At 41.7% G+C, this 18908-nt stretch overlaps 1 protein-coding gene across 2 annotated transcripts in view; it reads right to left on the bottom strand.

Moving 5' to 3' along the window:
- The window catches only part of MCM9 (minichromosome maintenance 9 homologous recombination repair factor), a 131347-nt gene that overhangs the window by 8644 nt on the left and 103795 nt on the right, over positions 1-18908 (bottom strand). Inside the window, exons 14-15 of one of the 2 annotated variants that reach the window (XR_008618358.1) lie at positions 7188-7422; positions 1903-2003 (exon numbers count right to left, since the gene is read on the bottom strand). The gene's annotated coding sequence lies outside the window, so the exon portion shown is untranslated. Of the gene's footprint in view, positions 1-1902; positions 2004-2748; positions 3170-7187; positions 7423-18908 lie in introns of those variants that run through there. The other variant, XR_008618359.1, reaches the window with a different exon arrangement.

The raw sequence follows: 18908 nt of genomic DNA, 5'->3' as shown, positions 1-18908 counted from the left end.
GGTGTAAGGTGCACCAATTAATCCTTCAAGAACCCTAAGATACTGCTGTTTTACAAATAGGAAAACTGATGTGTGGGAGAGTTAAGAGTTTTGCCCAAAGCCATAAAGCTAGTAAATTGTAGAATCCGAACTTGGACCTATCTCTGCTTGATTCCCAGGCCTACATGCTTACCTCCACATCAGGCCACCTTCCCGTGAGGAGTCTCACAGTCTTCACCCTAAAGATGTTCCTCTGGTTCTGAACTTACTTCCCAACAATTTCCAGACAAACCCCTACACTTTGAAGCTTGATCTCACAATTCATGCTAATGCACAACTTGGATTTTTTCCCCTTACCTATATGTCGTTGTCAAAGGGCAATTTTTTAAAGGGTAAAATCATGACTCTTATGTTATTATAAAATGAATACAAGTAAAAGATTTTATCTGACTAATTAATCAAAGATGGAACCAGTAAGATATTCCAACTAGTTCAAAGGAGAATTCAAAGTACCATACATATATAGGCAATCTGAAATGCTGAAATGAATTTAACATGCCTGCAAAACTGGTCAAGATCCACCAGGTGATAATGAATTACATCTGACACCATTCATTTGCATTTCTGTGGACACCAGTCATTTTCACTATTATCATTTTCTACAACCTAGAATACAAAATACCTCAAAGACCATGAAAGGTGGAGATAAGCTGGAAGAGCGGGCTACACGAGACACTCAGAGGTCATTTTTACCCATTTCAAGGTCTTCTACATTTTTCCTGGAATCCTGAACATAATATTTTATTATATGACTGTATTATAATGTAACCACTCTCTAGACACACGCGCGCGCGCACACACACACACACGCACAAATGGGTCTAGATTCAAGTTGTGGAGAAAAGTTTTCTCTTCAGAATGAATATAATAGAATCACCTGGTTCTCTGGTCCTCTTTCAGTAGTGTCTATTAGATAAGCATTCCACAACCAACCATGTGTTATTCCCAAAGAATTCCCCAATATCATAGGACAGTAGCTTTTTTCCCCAAAACAGTGTCATGAACAGATTGTACTAGACAGTCACCTCTTATCTTTAATGCTGTCATGCTCATATGGCAGTAAATCATAGGATATTCACTAAGACAGGGCATTTTGAAGCCCTAATTAAATATTTTGACTAGGAACCTGCCTTTGCTTTAATAGAACATCCCAGCATGAAACAAATAGTTACCAAAAATACTTCCTAAAGGAGGATATGGTTCTATCTCTAAGAAACCACCAACTTCTTCCTTCCCGAGACACCTGTTTCCTGCCTTGAGAATTTAGGCCCTTTTGATCACTAGTAAAGGACACTTGCCGCATAGGGATCTGTCTGAAAAAAGGAAAAAGCGAAAACCAAGACGCCAGCACAGCTTTTCAGGAGTGATTTGGCAACTGGTGCTCAAGATCTGAGTTGCTTCAGGGTCTAAATCATCTTCTTGCCTCCTGAGGGAAGTAAGTCTTAGACGAGAATTAAAGTGCAACTACTTTTTTTGGGAAGTGCAGGAAATACTTGTCGGGGGAGTAGGGAAGAGAATAGAGTAGCAGGCAGGCAATAAAGGATGTGTGATTAAGCACTATCACAGTGGGTGACTAAAGCTTCACCTCGTGGTACGATGGTGTGAAACACAAAGCCAGATTTACGCAAGCCAAGAGGTGACTGAGCTGGGGTAGTACTTATAGAGCAACTCCGGAGAGCCACTGATTGAGGACTGGTCCTAAGAGGTGCTAATTCACTCCTACTTCTAGCCTGCTACAGGTTCTGGAAATAAGATCTTTAGACTGGGGGACAGGGACACTGGCGGCTGGCGTCAGTCAGAGCCGCTGAAGGGCTGGCAGGGAGACAGGGGATGAGTGGGCAGATACTGCTAATACCTACTCACCACAGCTGAGGAAGGATGGTCTCTCCAGCGGTCAGCGTTAATGTGCTTCAGCCTCTGTCTTGGTCTCTGCTTTCTTGCTTTTCCTCCTGCTACCATATTTCCTAGTAGCAGAAAGAGAGAGCATGCCCCTTGCTGGCGTAGAGCTTATCGCCTTGAGTTGGCTCACAGGCCACTCACTAGTCAGCCTCTGGATTGGTTGTCCTAGGATCAGGTACATACTCCTGGCTCCTGTTTCTGAGTGCAACAGAGTCAAGTGACATACAGCAGGACCACTTGCGCTACAGACTAGCCTAGGGGCAGGGAGCAGGACAGCTTCCCGCCGCAAGCAGACGTCACGCACACTCTGTTCTGACACAGGTGATGGCAGTTATGCCTCTGATGGGTGTGCACACTTACATCCACCTCACCTGGGGAACCAGCGAGGCTTTAGTCATTAGAATCCCTAACCTGAAGCTGTGGTTTTTCGTATATATGTCTCCCCTTAGAATTTAGTGTGTTACTTTGCTCATCTTAATTTAACATTTACACTGTACTTTCCCTCTCACCATTTCTATCTTCTCATTTGACTGTTTTCATGAACAAAAGCCTGACGTATGTGCAGTAGGATTTCACTGTACCAAGAATTGCTGTCGTTCTTGGTTTCGAGGCACACACTGCATTTGAATCCGGGAACCCTGTGTTCTAACTGAACTCCTGACTCCCATCCTCATGTTCTCTGAGAGCCCCCCTCTCCCAGTTACACCTTCTCCTTGCCATATTTGCTTTATAGCATTCAGCAGTCTCTACAATTTAATTTTTTTTTTAACCATTAATCTCCTGACTTCCCACATAAGCTTCATGAGGGCGGATGCCAGGATGAGGTGATCCAATTAATAGCTGTTGAACGAATTTATCATTAAAGCAAGGACCTTAAGGTTTTTTCCTAGGAAAGGGCATGGGGGATCAGTTTGGACTGATCCAGTGGCATCTGTGGCTTGGTCCCTATTGTGACTAAGACAAATTCTGGGGTGGTGACTGGCCAGGGGCAGCATGGAATCAGCAGGCAGAACTGAAGTTGTGGCCTGGGTCTCATCAGCATGGCTCTACTTGGAGAAGGAAAGCTTCTCAGGAACCAATAGGCAGGACTAGCAGGGTAGGGACATGTGAGACAGACAGTGAGCCACAGGGAAACATCTGGCAACCATCAGGGCGAAGGGCACAGGATAGAGCATTAGAGGGCAAGACCTGCATCCTGGATGAACTGAGGAGGTCCTGCCGTGGGCCAGCCCTGGATGAGAAAAATTCCAAGTTAGGGAAGGAATTCACAGCAGCCACATTGCTGGCGGCAGCCACCCCACCGCAGCCCACACTCGGCATGCCACAGCTCTCGCAAGGCCAAAATAAACAGCTGCAGAAAATGATTCTCTAGGAGATCTTGACTATACTGTCCTTCTGGAGATGCTTATAGAGGTCTGCACTCATTGTCAGTGCCAAGAACCAGCACTTACACTCATCATCTGTATTCTGGTCTTCCTTTCATTTCTGATTTTGGAAATTTACATTGGGCATGAATTTTTTTTTAAATTTTAAGTAGAAAAAGGTTAAGTATAACATCAATATTTCCCATCCTGGCTACCCTGTACCTAAACAGCAAATCCAACAATGTGTCAGAGGAGAATATTAAATGGCACTCAACCTTTATGTCATTCATGAAAGATATCCTTTGAAAAAACTGGATAAATGAGAACAACTTGCTGTAGACAATGTGCCTATAAAGGCTTGAGACTGCTGTTAATAGGCTAAATAGCTTTCAAATCGAAGGCAGTGTAGGCAGAGGTGATTATATCCAGGTGTGAGAACAGTACAACACTTTCAGAAAGGCAGGACAGTTAATTAATGATTAGTCTTCGAACTCATAAAAACGACACACTCACTGACATGGTCCTATGTCAGTGAATGTATGGAGAAGAAATAGATTTCTTTGGTACATTAAGAGAAAAGTTTTATTTGAAGCTTCAATGTAAATGGAATTTCTAAATTGTAAGAGGGCATACGTTTGCAAGAAGAGAAAAATCCAGATGTTCAAGACCCTGGATCAGGATGTGAAGAATGTGTCACACTGACACATTCACTAAATAAAAGAAAGTCTCTAGGGCAGATTATTTAAAGAAGAGTGACAGCAAAGAATTCCTAAAACTACCATGGATTCTGTCTCTCTCTTTTTAATGAGTGCACACCTATAAATTCCTTTGTTAGTTTTCAATGCACATTATTCTTTTTATTCAAACCCATAATAATGACAGTCTGAAATAATGCTCTTTAAGTTAAACGTAGAGCTTCAAAACAAGGGGCTGCTATTCAACCTCATAAAGCCCTCTGACCACAGCTCTCTGCCTGAACATTCTCCTAGTCAATCAATATTAGCATATCTGCACTGTATCACCCTCATTAGGAAATTCGTTCATTCATTTAATTCATTTAACGTATTGACTCTGTGCTAGGCATTGTTCTTACAGGACGTCAAGAACACAACTGACAAAAATCCCTGGGGGCGTGGTGGGGAGGAGGCAGATAATACACAATGGACCTGGGGATAAGTAACGTGCTATGCAAGGCAGTGATATGTGCTCTGTGCTCTGGAAAATCGGCTTCCAGGAGCTGATTGTGGCATCTCTTCAACTCCATGTTCATCAGCATCAATTCAGTGACGTCATGTTGGTAACTTGAAACAGCAAAATATTCGCACCGTGGAAATTTGCAGATCTTACAAAGTGCAGCTTCTTTTTCTCAAATAGGCAGCTGATAAACGTTTACCAGCATACCACTGGTGTGATTTTAGATCAAACATTGACATTTGAGCAAAGACATGAATGAGGTGAGGGAGTCAGCCTTCAGCCATATGTCATCTAGGAGAAGAGCATTTGAGGCCATGGAACAGCCACTGCAAAGGCCCAAAGTAAGGAGCAGGCTGGGGGTGTCCTAGGAAGAGCAGGAGTCCAGTGGACAGAGCAGAGAAAGTGAGAGACAAGGAGAGTGGTAAAGATGCGCTGGGCCAGGTAACTTTAGAGCAGATTGTGGAGGATGCTGTAGGCCACTGGGGGGACTCTGGCTTTTACTCTGAGTGTGATGGAAAGCTATTAGAGGTTTTAGAAGAGAGGAATGTGGGATCTAATGTGCTATTTTTTTTTTCATTTATTTTATTTATTTATTTTTGGCTGCGTTGGGTCTTCGTTGCAGTGTGTGGGCTTAGTTGCTCTGCAGCATGTGGGATCTTCTTGGACCAGGGCTCGAACCCGTGTCCCCTGCATTGGCAGGCGGATTCTCAACCACTGCACCACCAGGGAAGCCCCTAATGTACTTTTAAAAGGACCACTTTGCTACGTTGAGAATAGATTAAGTTGGGGGGAGTTGATGGGAAGTGAAAAGGTACAAGCAAGGCAAAACTATTCTAGATATTGTAGTCTATTTACCTAGGTGAAATGTGATGGCTCAGAGTAACAGTAACAGATGTAGTGAGAAATGGCTGGATTCTAGATATATTTTGAAAGCACCGACAGGAGGTGCCAATTGATTGAACATGCAGTGTCAGAGAAAGGAGTAAAGGCTGACACTAAGACTTTTGGTTTGAACAAATGGAAGGATGGATTTGCCATCACTTGAGAAGTAGAAGACTCTGGGTGGAGCAGATGCAGGGGAAGGGAAGGGTGGGACAATCAGAAGGTCAGTTCTGGACAAACTGACCTTCAGATATCCATTATGTTGAGCAGGAGATGGATGTATAAGTCTGAAGTTTCGGAGACTGTTCTGGCCTGGAGATATAGATTTGGAAGGCGCAGATGGCATTTAAAGGCTTAGAACAAGATAGTAATGCCAAGGAGTGAGTATAGACAGTGAAGAGACAAAGAACAAGGATTCAGCGTTAAGATACTCCAGGGTTAAAAGGTCAGGGGAAAGAGGAGGACCAACAAAAAAGAGTTTGGAATGAGCAGCCAGAGACAAAGGAGAAAAGCCAAGGGTATGGTGCCCTAGAAGCCAAGTGAAGAAATTGTGTTAGGCAGGAGGAAGTGATCAGCTGTATCTAGTGCTGCTGAGAGCTCTGGTAAAATGAGAACTGAGAATTGATCACTCTATTTAGCAAAATGGAGGTCACTGGTGACCTTGACCGGCGTGGTTTCAGTGGAGGTCCGTGAAGTGAAGCCTCATTGGAGTGGGTTTAGGAGAGAACGGGAGGAGGGAAATTTGAGACAGTGAGTATAAGGGACTCTTTTAAGGACGTCCTCTGCAAAGTAGAGCAGAGAAATGGGGCGGAAGCCGACAGGGGAATTGAGGTTAAGAGTAGGGCTTTGTTTTGTTTGGTTTAAAGGTGAGAGAAATAACGGCAAGTTTGTACGGTGATGGGAACGAGCCAGTAGAGAAACTTCAGTGGAGGGGACCTTAGTCCCTCAACCCTTCTCTTCCTCCCTGCCTGGTTTCATTTCCCTCCTTGCTTCATTTCGCTTGTTAGCCAGCCTGGTCCCATGACTGGCTATCTCTATTATGCTTATACTAACCCCCTACAATGCGTCCCTTTTGTTACTCCTTCCTTCCCAAGCCTACCATTTTCTTTCTTCTCCAGAGCTCTTGGGTTGCCAGTTGGCTTTACTACAATAGTTTCATGCTACCTAACCTCACTTGAACCTGCAGAGCTGTCCAAGTATTCTTTTCTTCTTATATTCTTTCATGGTTTACTTCCTAGCAAATAACCAACAGTGTTTATTCCAATATTTTAAAAACTCTTATTCAGCATTTATTCAACCCACATGTATTGAGCAAGAAAATGTTCCAGACACTGGAGCCTGACACCCAACCCCCCATTGCTCCCTGGCCTCTTAGCAGATGACCTTTATTCCACTTTCCTGAAATGACTGATGCAAAGTTCTTCAATCTTCTCCCTCACATTCCCAACTTTAAACGACATCCTTCCCATCATTATTTATAGAAAATAAAGTTTCCCTGCTTATCTCAAAGATTAACTCTTTCATTTTGGCCTTGATTCTGTTACCTCTTATATTTAATCACTTGTTCTATCAATTAATCTCCCTGCATCTTTTACATAGTCTCCTCCCTTATTCCCAGAGGGAACAGCTGTACTGACCTTTGAACTAATCATTCTTTTGCTTTTCTTTATGATTTTTTCACATATATACACACACATACATATATAGGTAGATACATACATACACACACACACATATATAGGTAGATATATATGTGTGTGTGTGTGTGTGTGTGTGTGTATCTTAATACAGTGTTCACTTTTGACAAACCTGGATTTCGGTTTTGGACTTTAAAACGTGAGCCTAGCTGTGTATGGAGAAGACAGTTTGCCGCTCCTTGGAGAAGATCAGCTGAACAGACTCTCTGGGTTATAGTCTGGCTTCAGCTTCCCCTGTGGGGCTGTCAGTACAGAAGGTCATGAGTGAGTCCTGGAAACATGGAGTTGGGGCCCGTGGCAGGAAAATGGGCAGGGGTGGAGGCAAAAAGCACTCGCTTTCTCAGCTCCTGTATTAGAAGAAAACACAGATAATTAATGAATTAAATTTCCCATTCGAGAAGTTAGCATCAAAATATACCCTGAGAAAACAGGAGGAAAGAACTAACAAAGATATGAGCAAAAACTAAGAAAACAGAAAACAAAGATACAATAAAGATAATCAATACAACCAAAGCTGTTTCTTTAAAAGGACTAATAATGTAGACAAATCCCTGGCAATATTTATTAAGAAAAAAGAGAGAGGGCTTCCCTGGTGGCACAGTGGTTGAGAGTCCGCCTGCCGATGCAGGGGATACGGGTTCGTGCCCCGGTCCGGGAAGATCCCACATGACGTGGCGCGGCTGGGCCCGTGAGCCATGGCTGCAGAGCCTGTGCATCCGGAGCCTGTGCTCCACAACAGGAGAGGCCACAACAGTGAGAGGCCCACGTACCGCAAAAAAAAAAAAAAAAAAAAGAAAAAAGAGAGAAAGTAGAAATAGAGTTTGCAATGAAAAGGACATAGCAGATAAAAAAACTGAAAATATTTACAATGAAAAACTTAATGCTGAGTATTCAAACTTAGATGGAGTAGACAAATTCTTAGAAAAATGTAATTTATCCATAATATAGATACATGTATAATCGATATCTAGTCTACATAATATACAAAAATATCTTATGTATACATGTATGTATGTATGTATGTGAATGTATGTATGCATACATATATAGTTTATAATATACGTATCTCAAAAAGAAACACCAGGCCCAAATACTTTTAAAAATAAGTTCTACCCAGATAGTCAAGAAAGAGGTCATCTCAATATTAAACAAGAAAATTACCTTGTGGGAGGAGGAGGGATAAATTGAATCCTGACCACACACCACAGATAAAAATAAATTCCAAGTGAACTGAAAGCCCAACATGACAAAATGTTGAAAATCCCAAGTTAACAGAAAAAAATTACCATTTCATACACATCATTTTGGCAAAAACAAAAGAAGGCTGATAATACCAAGTGTTGACTGATAAGGTGCTAATATCCAAAATATATAAAGAACTCATACAACTCTATAGTAAAAAAAAAACAAACCTGATTTAAAAATGGGCAGAGGACCTGAATAGAGATTTTTCCAAAGAAGACATACAAATGGCCAACAAATACATGAAAGGGTGCTCAACATCACTAATTAGCAGGGAAATGCAAATCAAAACCACGATGAGATCTCACCACATACCTTTTAGAATGACTATCATCAAGAAGACAGAGATAACAAATGGTGAGGATGTGGAGAAAAGGGAACATTTGTGCACTGTTGGTGGGAATGTAAATTGGTGCACCCACTGGGGAAAAAAGTATGGAGGTTCCCCAAAAATTTAAAAATAAAACTACCATATGGGGCTTCCCTGGTGGCGCAGTGGTTAAGAATCTGCCTGCCAATGCAGGGGACACGGGTTCAAGCCCTGGTCTGGGAAGATCCCACATGCTGCGGAGCAACTAAGCCTGTACCCACAACTACTGAGCCTGTGTTCTACAGCCCGCGAGCCACAACTACTGAGCCCGTGAGCCACAACTACTGAAGCCCGTGCACCTAGAACCCATGCTCCGCAAGAGAAGCCACTGCAATGAGAAGCCCGTGCACCGCAATGAAGAGTAGCCTCCATTCGCCGCAACTAGAGAAAGCCTGCTCAACAAAGACCTAACGCAGCCAAAAATAAATAAATAAAATAAATTTATAAAAAAACCCAAAAAACTACCATATGATTCAGGAATTCCACTTCTGGGTATATATCCAAAGCAAATGAAAACAGGATCTTGAATAGATGTCTACACTCACATGCCATGGAGCAACTAAGCCCATGTGCCACAACTACTGAGCCTGCACGCCGCAAGTACTGAAAAGCCCGCGTACCTAGAGCCCGTGCTCCACAACAAGAGAAGCCACCGCAATGAGAAGCCGGCGCACTGCAACGAAGAGTAGCCACTGCTTGCCGCAGCTACAGAGAAGCCTGCACGCAGCAACGGAGACCCAAAGCAGCCAAAAAAATAAAATAAAATAATAAGGGGGGAGGATAGATAAATTAAATAAACCTAAAATTTAAAAATTAGTTAATTAAAAAAAAAAAGAAGCTACAAGGGGGGACTTATCTGGCAATCCAGCAGTTAAGACTCCGTACTTCCACTGCAGGGGGTGTGGGTTCGATCCCTGGGCTGGGAACTGAGATCCCATGTGCCACGCAGTGAGGCCAAAAAAAAAGAGAAGCTACAAGGGAATTCAAGTTTATTGAAAAAGAAAAGACATGGGAAAAAGCACTGTTTGTACTAGGCAGTCTTCATTCTACATTGAAGGCCACATAAATAGCCGATATAATTAATATTTCACTCTTTCTGGAAGATTTTTCCAAGTGTCTTAAGAGTAATATTTCTTGCATAGATTTCAAAGTGAAAATTTGTAAAACCTTTTTAGATCTCTGTGCTGAAAGAATTATGCAGAAATGAGTTGTGCCAGAAGGGGACAAAGAAATTCCAAAGTCCCATGTTAGGTAAACAAGAAGGGGTCAGGGGATTTTGGGTAAATGAGAACTGATCAATCTGTGAATGCCCCGATTGTCAGTTCAGGAAGTAGAGGATCAAAGAAATAAAGTGCTCTTCGCAACCTAGCGGGCAGGAACTGCTGGGTAAGTGACCTCGGCCACCTGCAGAGGTCCCAGAACTGAGTGGCCCTACTCTGCCTCCTCAGCGCGAGTGACTACAAGGTCTAGCAATTCCCTGGCAGATAGGATCCCTTAAGAACAGTGCTGACTCCAATATAGTGATTGTATTCTGGGTTAAAAGGACCATGAGCCTCCAGAACATGGACCAGAAAAACCCCATCCCTTGAATCCAAAGGTTGGGAGGAGAGTGTTCTAGTTCAGTCCAACTGTGGCACTCTTGTTAGAAGTTTCTGCTGTGAGAGCTGACTGTCCAGGATGAGCCCATAAAGTGACAGTGGGATATTCACAAGCAAGGTCTGGGAGGCTGTTCAAGCCAGAGAATTGGAATGTAGACACCCCAGAACAAAGTGAACAAGGAAGGCGGGGATGCTGAAGGAAGAGAGGATCTACAGAGAAAAAAAGATGAAGTTAGGATGAAGAGAGATGATGAAGATAAAGAAGGCCAAAGGTCAAAGGGGTAGGATGAGACAATAATGAATATAATGTACAGAATCTGAAAGGTAAGTTCTGGTGGGCAGGATTAGGCAGTAGAACTGAACCCCTGTGTCCTGCTCAGCAGGGCTTCCATCATCCTATGAACCAGAGTGATGGACCCAGAGCCTCAGCCTCTACCTCCAAAGCCCTTTGGCCCTATGGGCTAGAGTTATGGGCCTTTTTGTAGGAGTCTCATTTACAGCCCCACTCTGCCTGCATCCCCACCCACACTATGCACAACAGCTGGCACAAGACTCCCTCTTGTTCCTAGTTACTCCACTTCGGGCGCTGACTTATCCCAGTGCATGTGTGTCTCCAGTGAGTCTGAGCTCTGTTATTTCCAACTTTCCACTTGTCCTTCCCACTTTCTCTATTCCAACCATCTGAATTCCTGGCCTTGACCTTGACCACACTGACCTCTGGTATTCTCTCTAAAGGCCAGCCTTTGGCCCCTTCTCATTTGGGAAGGAGCTTCCTGGCAGATGCTTTGGGGTTCTACCTGCACTGCAGAATAAAACAGTGATCAGCGCAGTCAAATAGAGCAGAATGTCAAAGAGAAAGAATGAGATGGAGACAACATCATGGGTGATGTCCGAGTGAGCAGTTTCAAGAGCACAAACATGGATATGGACCTGGAGGTAATTATGCTTGTGAAATAAATCAGAGAAAGACAAACACTGTATGTTATCACTTATATGTGGAATCTAAAAAAGAAAACAAATGAACGAATAGAACAAAACAGAAACATGCTCACAGGTATAGAGAACAAACCAGTGGTTACCACTGAGGAGAGAGAAGTGGGAAGGAGTAAAATAGAGGTATGGGATTAAGAAGTACGGACTACTACGTATAAAATAAATAAGCTACAAGGATGTAATGTACAGAATGGGGAATATAGCCAATATTTTATAACTTTAAATGAAGTATAATCTATAAAAATATTGAATCACTATGTTGTACACCTGAAACTAATATAGTATTGTAAATCAACTATAGCTCAATTAAAAATACAAATAGCTCTGTGGTTCTCAAAAAAATAGAGTCTAAAAGAAAGGGAGGGGCAGGAAAAGATGAAGATAAACCAGAAAACAAAAGAATGGCCACACGAAGCAAGTAGGCTGAGGCAGTTTTCTGACCCACTTCTAGGTGTCTTTATTTCCCTCTTACCCCAGAGGGAATGGCTTTCTGAATAAGACCAGCGGAAACTTTCAGGGGAAAGGCAATTGGAAACGCCTGGCTTAGGTGACATGCGTAATGAGAAGGCATTTCCTTACAGCAGTTTCTGATACGGACATACTTTCACCTGCTGTCTGTTTACTGCTCCTTCAAAGGAAAGCTCTGGTTGCCTTACTGAGTTCTAAGCTTCAGGTATCCTAGCTGTCTTTTCTTGCCCCTGCTAACCAGAGAAAGAGAGAAGCTCTGCAGGTCCCTGTTCTGGAATTATTTTTTCTAATCTAGTTTGGGCAGTCAACTTGCTTTCTCAACATCCTGTTCTTGGCCTTTAAATCTCAGTCTGAAACAAGAGCTACTGTATTGTGTATTTGAAAGTTGCAAAGAAGAGTATTTCTTAAAAGTTCTCGTTGACAGAAAAAAATTTTTGTAACTATGTGTGGTGATGTGGATGTTAAATAGACTTATTTAGTGTGGAGATCATTTCACAGTATATACATATATCAAATCATTATATTGTACACCTGAAACTAATATAATAGTATATGTCAATTATATCTCAATTAAAAAATTAAAGAAAAGAAAAATAATTTTTTTTTTTGGCCGCTCCGTGTGGCTTGCAGGATTTTAGTTCCCCAACCAGGGATTGAACGCGGGCCCAGGGCAGTGAAAGTGCCAAGTCCTAACTACTGGACCGCCAGGGAATTCCCAAGAAAATTAATTTTTAAAAAACAGACAGATAAGCATAAATTGTTCATGTTTGCCAAAGTAGTTGCTCATTTTAAATGGTATCACCATAGACTATCTTTAAAATTTACTGAACACAGGTTTTCCATAATTATTAATTGACCGGCTCCCTGAGAGTAATGTTCATTTTCAATGATTATAACCATTCTTTTCTCCTAACAGTCGCATAGATAAAAATTAACATCCTGGGATATATCTATATTATATATAGATATATGTATACATATTTGTAGATTTTTTCTCAGTCAAAATTCGGCATCACAGTTTGGTTTGGAAAGTAAGTTTGAAAGAATTTCATGGAGGGTAAAGAGACCCTCCTGTCCTAAATTACAGTGTAGGTCTTTGGATGGAGTTGCTTTGCCTGAGAGAAACAAATGCTTAAGGGTAAAGCACTTAAAACATTCCATACAACACTTGTAAATTTATTCTCACATGTTCTCTGATCTTTCACGTGGACGGGGAACACCTGTTGGTTGGTGGTTCCTATCAGAGCCAGACAGCGTGTAAACAAACATTACAATTTGTATTATTTTCATCTCCTTCAGTAACTGAACCTTGATCACCTAATTTGTGTCAAGTGGCTTCAGGAGGCTGCAGGCAGGCGGGGAATGTGTGCAAAGGTCTATCAGACCCTGGAGACTTCCTAGAAATACAAGGTCAGTGGGAGGGATAAGCTGCCACTCAACTACTCCTGTTGTACATCAGTTCAGTTTCCCTTCTGTTTTTAAAGTGGCCTCAGGGAATGGGACATGTGTGTTTACTGGAAAGAACAAGGGCCTGAGGGCCCAAAACACCAGGCCTGATTCTCTGTTCAATCACATAATAGCAGCAACCTTGGGCCGATCAATTAACTACTCTAATCTCCAGTTTTCTCACCTGTACACTATAAGTTAACATCTCCTAGAGATTTTGCATGAGTCGGATCAGTGTCATGGTGGGGCTCCCGGAGTCAGATTAGTTAGGGTTCAAATTCTGGCTCAACCACAGATTTGCTGTGTGAATCTGGTCAAGTTGCTTAAAGTCTTTAAAACCTCAGTTTCCTCAATATATGCAATATTCATACAAATGATTCCTATCTTATTGGGTAGTTGTGCCGATCAAATGAGATTATCCTTAGAATGTAGCATAGTGCCTGGCACATAGCAAGTGTTCAAATGAATGTTAGCTGTTATTATAGAAACCACCACTCACAATAAATTATTTCTGGTTCTCTTAACCAGGTTGCAGATTAAGAGGATAGGAGGCAGTTGTGCTAGATGTGCCCAAAGGCAGACTCTTTTCTACACAAAGCATTCTCTTTTTCCTTTTTTCTCCTTTCAAGATTGTTCTGGTACACATTAGCAAAATGCCTTGGGGGAAGGGAGCCTAGAAAGGCTTTAAGTGTAAGTATTTCCTTCACAAGGAAATCCATGTGCTTTCAGAAGAAGCTGGGTCTTGGAAAGGGGCCAGTTAGATTAAGTGCCTAAGACTGTAAATAAAGCACAAAAGAAGAGACTTTGTGAGTCCAGATTTACGATAGATCATTAATATCTTCATTAACGTTTTTCTTTATGTGCTTTTTAAAAAGTATGAATTGTGGTCGGTTTAGAGGTTGAATTTTATTTAAGAGGTAATTGTGTAGGTGTTTCAAACTATAGAATAATGTCCCTTTTGGTAGCAATTAAATTTTTAGCTTTGGAAAAATGGTCAGAGTTCAGATAATTAGCGTGAAGTTTTAGGTTGAGACCATGGCCTTGCCGCACTGCTGACCCCAGGCAGACGCCCACACCTACCAGCCTTGCCTGAGCCCTCTCTGCTTTCTCAGGAGATTCTGCAACTTCCTTACTTTGTGGGAGCGTCCTCGGTGCTCAGCAAACACATCTAGGACTGGGTGTCATCTTTACTGTCTGTGTGCAGCAGCATTTCCCATCACAGGCCGATTCTGATGTTCATTCTGTGTTAGGAAAAGATGGACAGATTCATGATTTTCACTATAATGACTTCTGCAGAGTTTTGCCATTTTTTAACTCCCCTACTTTTCCTTTTTGTAAAATGACTTTCTCATCCCCAGACATACTAAATGAATATAAAAGTGATATATCATGGTTACCAGGGACTGGTGGGGAATAGGGAGTTATTGTTTAATGGTACAGAGTTTGTTTGGGATGACAAAACAGTCCTGTAAATGGCTAGCGGTGATGTTTACACAACACTGAGTGTACTTAATGCCAATGAATCATACACTTAAAAATGGTAAATTTTATGTTGTGTGTGTTTTAGCATGATTAAAAAAAAGTGCTATTTCAACTTCACAGTTTCATCAATTTATATAGACAATATTTTCTAGTCGGAGAGTATCAGGTGGCCCAGGTTTTAACAGGCTGCCATTTGGAGATAGAAACCGATAAAATGCTGCCTTCCTTAGGTAGGAGGGACCCTACTAAGGTGACCAGAATGCTGTGTTCCCTTATTAGCATATTAATTTATTGCATAGAATTAGATGCTTTGAAAGTACTCGGAAGGTTTGCCATTTTCTGAAATTCTAAGCACCCTCCTTTCAATGTCATCACTTAAAGGCAGGGTTTTCACAAATGGCTTAGTTGTCAAGAGAAGGATAGGGGTAAAAGACACATCTTCTCACTTGTGAGTCAGTTCTCAACCTCTCATTCCAGTTAATGAAGGTTTTGACTGGCACTGTCCCATACCAGGATTTAATTGGGACATTTATATTTTAAAAGCAAATTAATTCTCCTGGAAAAACATTAAAATGTTTTTGAACTTCTGGTGCTTGAAAAATATTGGTAAAATTATCTCCTAACACAGGAATGGATTATTTTCTATTTTTCAGAGGAGGGTGACTAGACTAAAGATAGGGAAAGGTGTCTTCGTGTGACTGCAGGAAGAGTTGTGCCTATGGAACTGTGGTTTCTTTTCTCCCTCTCCTAGTTTCCTTCTTCTCTCTCTCCGTCCTCAACCTTTGCTTCGGCATCTATTTCTCTCTTTCTCACACAGGCACAGTGTTATAATAATCATACTTTACATTTGTCCAGCATTCTTTTCTTGCCATTCATTCCTTGAAACCACCCTGTAAGGTAGAGGGTGATTAAGGCAAATAGTATTGCCATTTTACAGACTTTCTAAAATGAGATACAGAAAGGATAAGTGACACACAGCTAGGTATGGGAAGATGCAGTCCTAAAACCTGTCTTGTGGCTCCAGTCTAATCCTGGTTCCATGGCTGTAGCCCAGATTCTGGGGAGCATGCAGTTCATGGTGGGGACAGGGACATAGCACCACCAGACATACGGCTCCAGTGACTTTGACAACAGGCAGGTGTGGTGCTCAGCACAGTCATCATTAAGCTCCCCTGAAGATCCTCCCAGGAGCTCCCATCCTGGCTGTTGATCAGCTCCCATCCATCCATCCATCTATCCATCCATCCATCCATCCTTCTGTCCAGAATGAAGGGGAGTATAGGAGGTATTCAGTTGGGGGAGGCCAAGAGGCACATATGCCCGCTGGATTCTGGAGACTCCTCTTAAAGGCTAAATCGACAACTGAGTTCAGCCATTTTTGTCCAGATAGCTGGTGATATGTCACAATAAAATTATTTCTCAAAGATAAATTCAATTATCATATTGAATTATTATCCAGTTAATTCTAGCTACACAGATACTGCATTTATATATTTATATATTTTATTATTTTATTTTTTTGGCTGCATTGGGTCTTCATTGCTGCACGGGCTTTCTCTAGTTGCAGAGAGCGGGGGCTACTCTTCACTGCGGTGCGCCGGCTTCTCGTTGCAGTGGCTTCTCTTGTTGCGGAGCACGGGCTCTAGGCGCGCAGGCTTCAGTAGTTTTGGCACGCGGGCTCAGTAGTTGTGGCTCGTGGGCTCTAGAGCGCAGGCTCAGTAGTTGTGGTGCACGGGCTTAGTTGCTCCGGGGCATGTGGGATCTTCCCAGACCAGGGCTCGAACCCATGTCCCCTGCATTGGCAGGCGGATTCTTAACCACTGTGCCACCAGGGAAGCCCAGAGTAACAATTTAAAAACATGTTTCCAGTTCCCTTCCCTCAAAGAATCAATTTAGTTATGTAAAAATGCAAAAGATTAACAAAATCACCTTAATATTATGACTAATTGATACCTGTCATGCTGGATTGTTATAACTTAAGAACACTTCACCAGCTTCCCAAATCAAATCTGTAGTTTCCCTTTTTATTGTATTTAAAAAAGAAATCTTGGTATGAGAAGCCTGAAAGAAAACTTTCAATGTGCGCCAAACACATTTCTAGCTTTTATTCTCCATTGCTGTTTGCAGTTACCCAGAGAGGGAAAGTACTGTAAGAAAAATACCACCCAGAAAGATCCCACTCAGGTCACAATTCACATAATTTTTCCTAAGATGCCCAACTGTGACAAGCTAAAGCCAATTCAAAGACAGATCTTTGGGGCACCCTCTGGTGGCTGAGAAGAGTCAGGAGCTGTGTCCAGACTCAGAAGGCCAGTGATCTTTGAGGCTTTTTAAAATGGCCATTACTAAAATTTTCCATTCACCATTGAAAGTGTATCCAGATCAGGAAAGCAGGAGGCAGTGGAAAGAATTTGGAATCACAAGACTTGGATCTGAGTCAGAGCTCTGTCATTTACCAGTTTTGTGAACCTATGTCTAGCTGGTCAGTTTCCACACAGCTGAAGTTCAATCTGGAATTTCTCATTGGAGATAAGAGGCAATGTCAAAACTAGAGGGGTACATGATTCCATTTATCTGATCTGTCCAGAAAAGGCAACTCTATAGAGACAGAAAGTAGATTAGTGGTTGCCTGGGGTTGGGGATTAATTGTAAATGGACAGAAAAGATCTTAGTGGGGTGATGCAATGTCCTAAAACTGGATTGTGGTGATAGTGGCACAACACAGTAAATTTACTAAAAACCATTGCAATGTATATTAAAAATGAGTGAGTTTTGGGGTCTGTAAATTATACCTCAATAAAGGTGTTTTAAAAAAAACAACAGAAGGGAAAAGCAGAGTGTATAACTTGTAAATGTAGGTACAGAGCTAGGAAGCCTGGGTAACTGGGTAGAAGGAAAGGTGAATGTGGAGCTCGGATGGGGGTGAGCAGGAAAAATGCCTAGGACAGCTGCTGCGGTTTGGAACTTATTTTGTCCACTTTCCATTGTCCATAGCTCGTGCCCAGGTGGGTGGCCTGAGGTTCGCAGGCTAGAGGCAGAAAGGACACTGCTTCCCGGCTCAGATTCCTATTGTAGGTAGAGGCAGGGCTTCCATGAACCCCAAACGGAAAGTCTGACCATTCAGGGGCATTTCTGATGGAGGGAAGACCATTAAAGCAGACAACTTGATGCAGTTGCATCAAAATGACCATTTGGAAATATAAAGAGTGTGTTTTCTTCATAACTTTTCTCCATCACAGGTAATTCAGTATGGTTGGGGAATAAGATGAGATTAAGGAATGGGCTGGGGAGAAAATGTCTATTTTTTACATTACTTACTAATAGAAAACTTGAAAGTGTAAGGATTTACAAAATTACCAGAAGAAAGTTCAGGAGAATATCTACGTAGAGTTGGGTAGAGAGAAATTTGTTAGGAATAACGCCCAAACCAGAACTCTGAAAGAGGTGATAAATGGATTTGGTTAGTTTAATAAAATAAAATAAGAAGAGAAAGAAAAAGGAAAAGAAAAAATAAGACACAGATGACATACTAGCAAATAACGTTATAATATATGTACCAAACAGGTACATATCCTCAATGTAACAGACACTTACAAACCAGAGAAAAACGGGCAAAGGATGGGTACAGATAATTCACGAGAGGAAAAATAAATGAAGAGATACAATCTGTCAACATCTGAAACAGCATTTAACCTGGCTACTAAATAATAAATGTTATTAAGAAAACAATGAGCTATTTTTCACCTATGAGATTAGCAAAGATTAAGAAGATCGATGTTGATTATCTTCAGTGTTCTGGTAAATTGGTACAGCATTCTGGGGAGTAATTTGGCACTACACTTCAAATGTAAATATGGATACCTTTTGGCCCATTCCATTTTTGGGAATTACTTTATGTTAATTAGACATGTGTGAAAAGATATATGCGTTAGTATGTTCATGACTGAGGTACTCGTAACAGCAAAAAAATAGAAAGGTTCTAAAACACCCTTCAACAGGGATTTCGTTAGTATTGTACATCTATTCAATGTAATACATGCAGTAATTAAAAATGAATGTGATCTATATTTGGGGTCACGGAGGAAATGTTTACATTGTGTTGCTAAGTAAAAAATATCAGGGTCATAATAGCATAGATGATATGATTACATTTTTGTTTAAAATAATAGTGTGTAGGGCTTCCCTGGTGGCGCAGTGGTTGAGAGTCCGCCTGCCGATGCAGGGGACATGGGTT

Source organism: Physeter macrocephalus, chromosome 10 (assembly GCF_002837175.3).
Source record: "Physeter macrocephalus isolate SW-GA chromosome 10, ASM283717v5, whole genome shotgun sequence".
Classification (NCBI taxonomy): domain Eukaryota; kingdom Metazoa; phylum Chordata; class Mammalia; order Artiodactyla; family Physeteridae; genus Physeter; species Physeter macrocephalus.
This window is presented reverse-complemented; position numbering and strand designations above follow the sequence as displayed.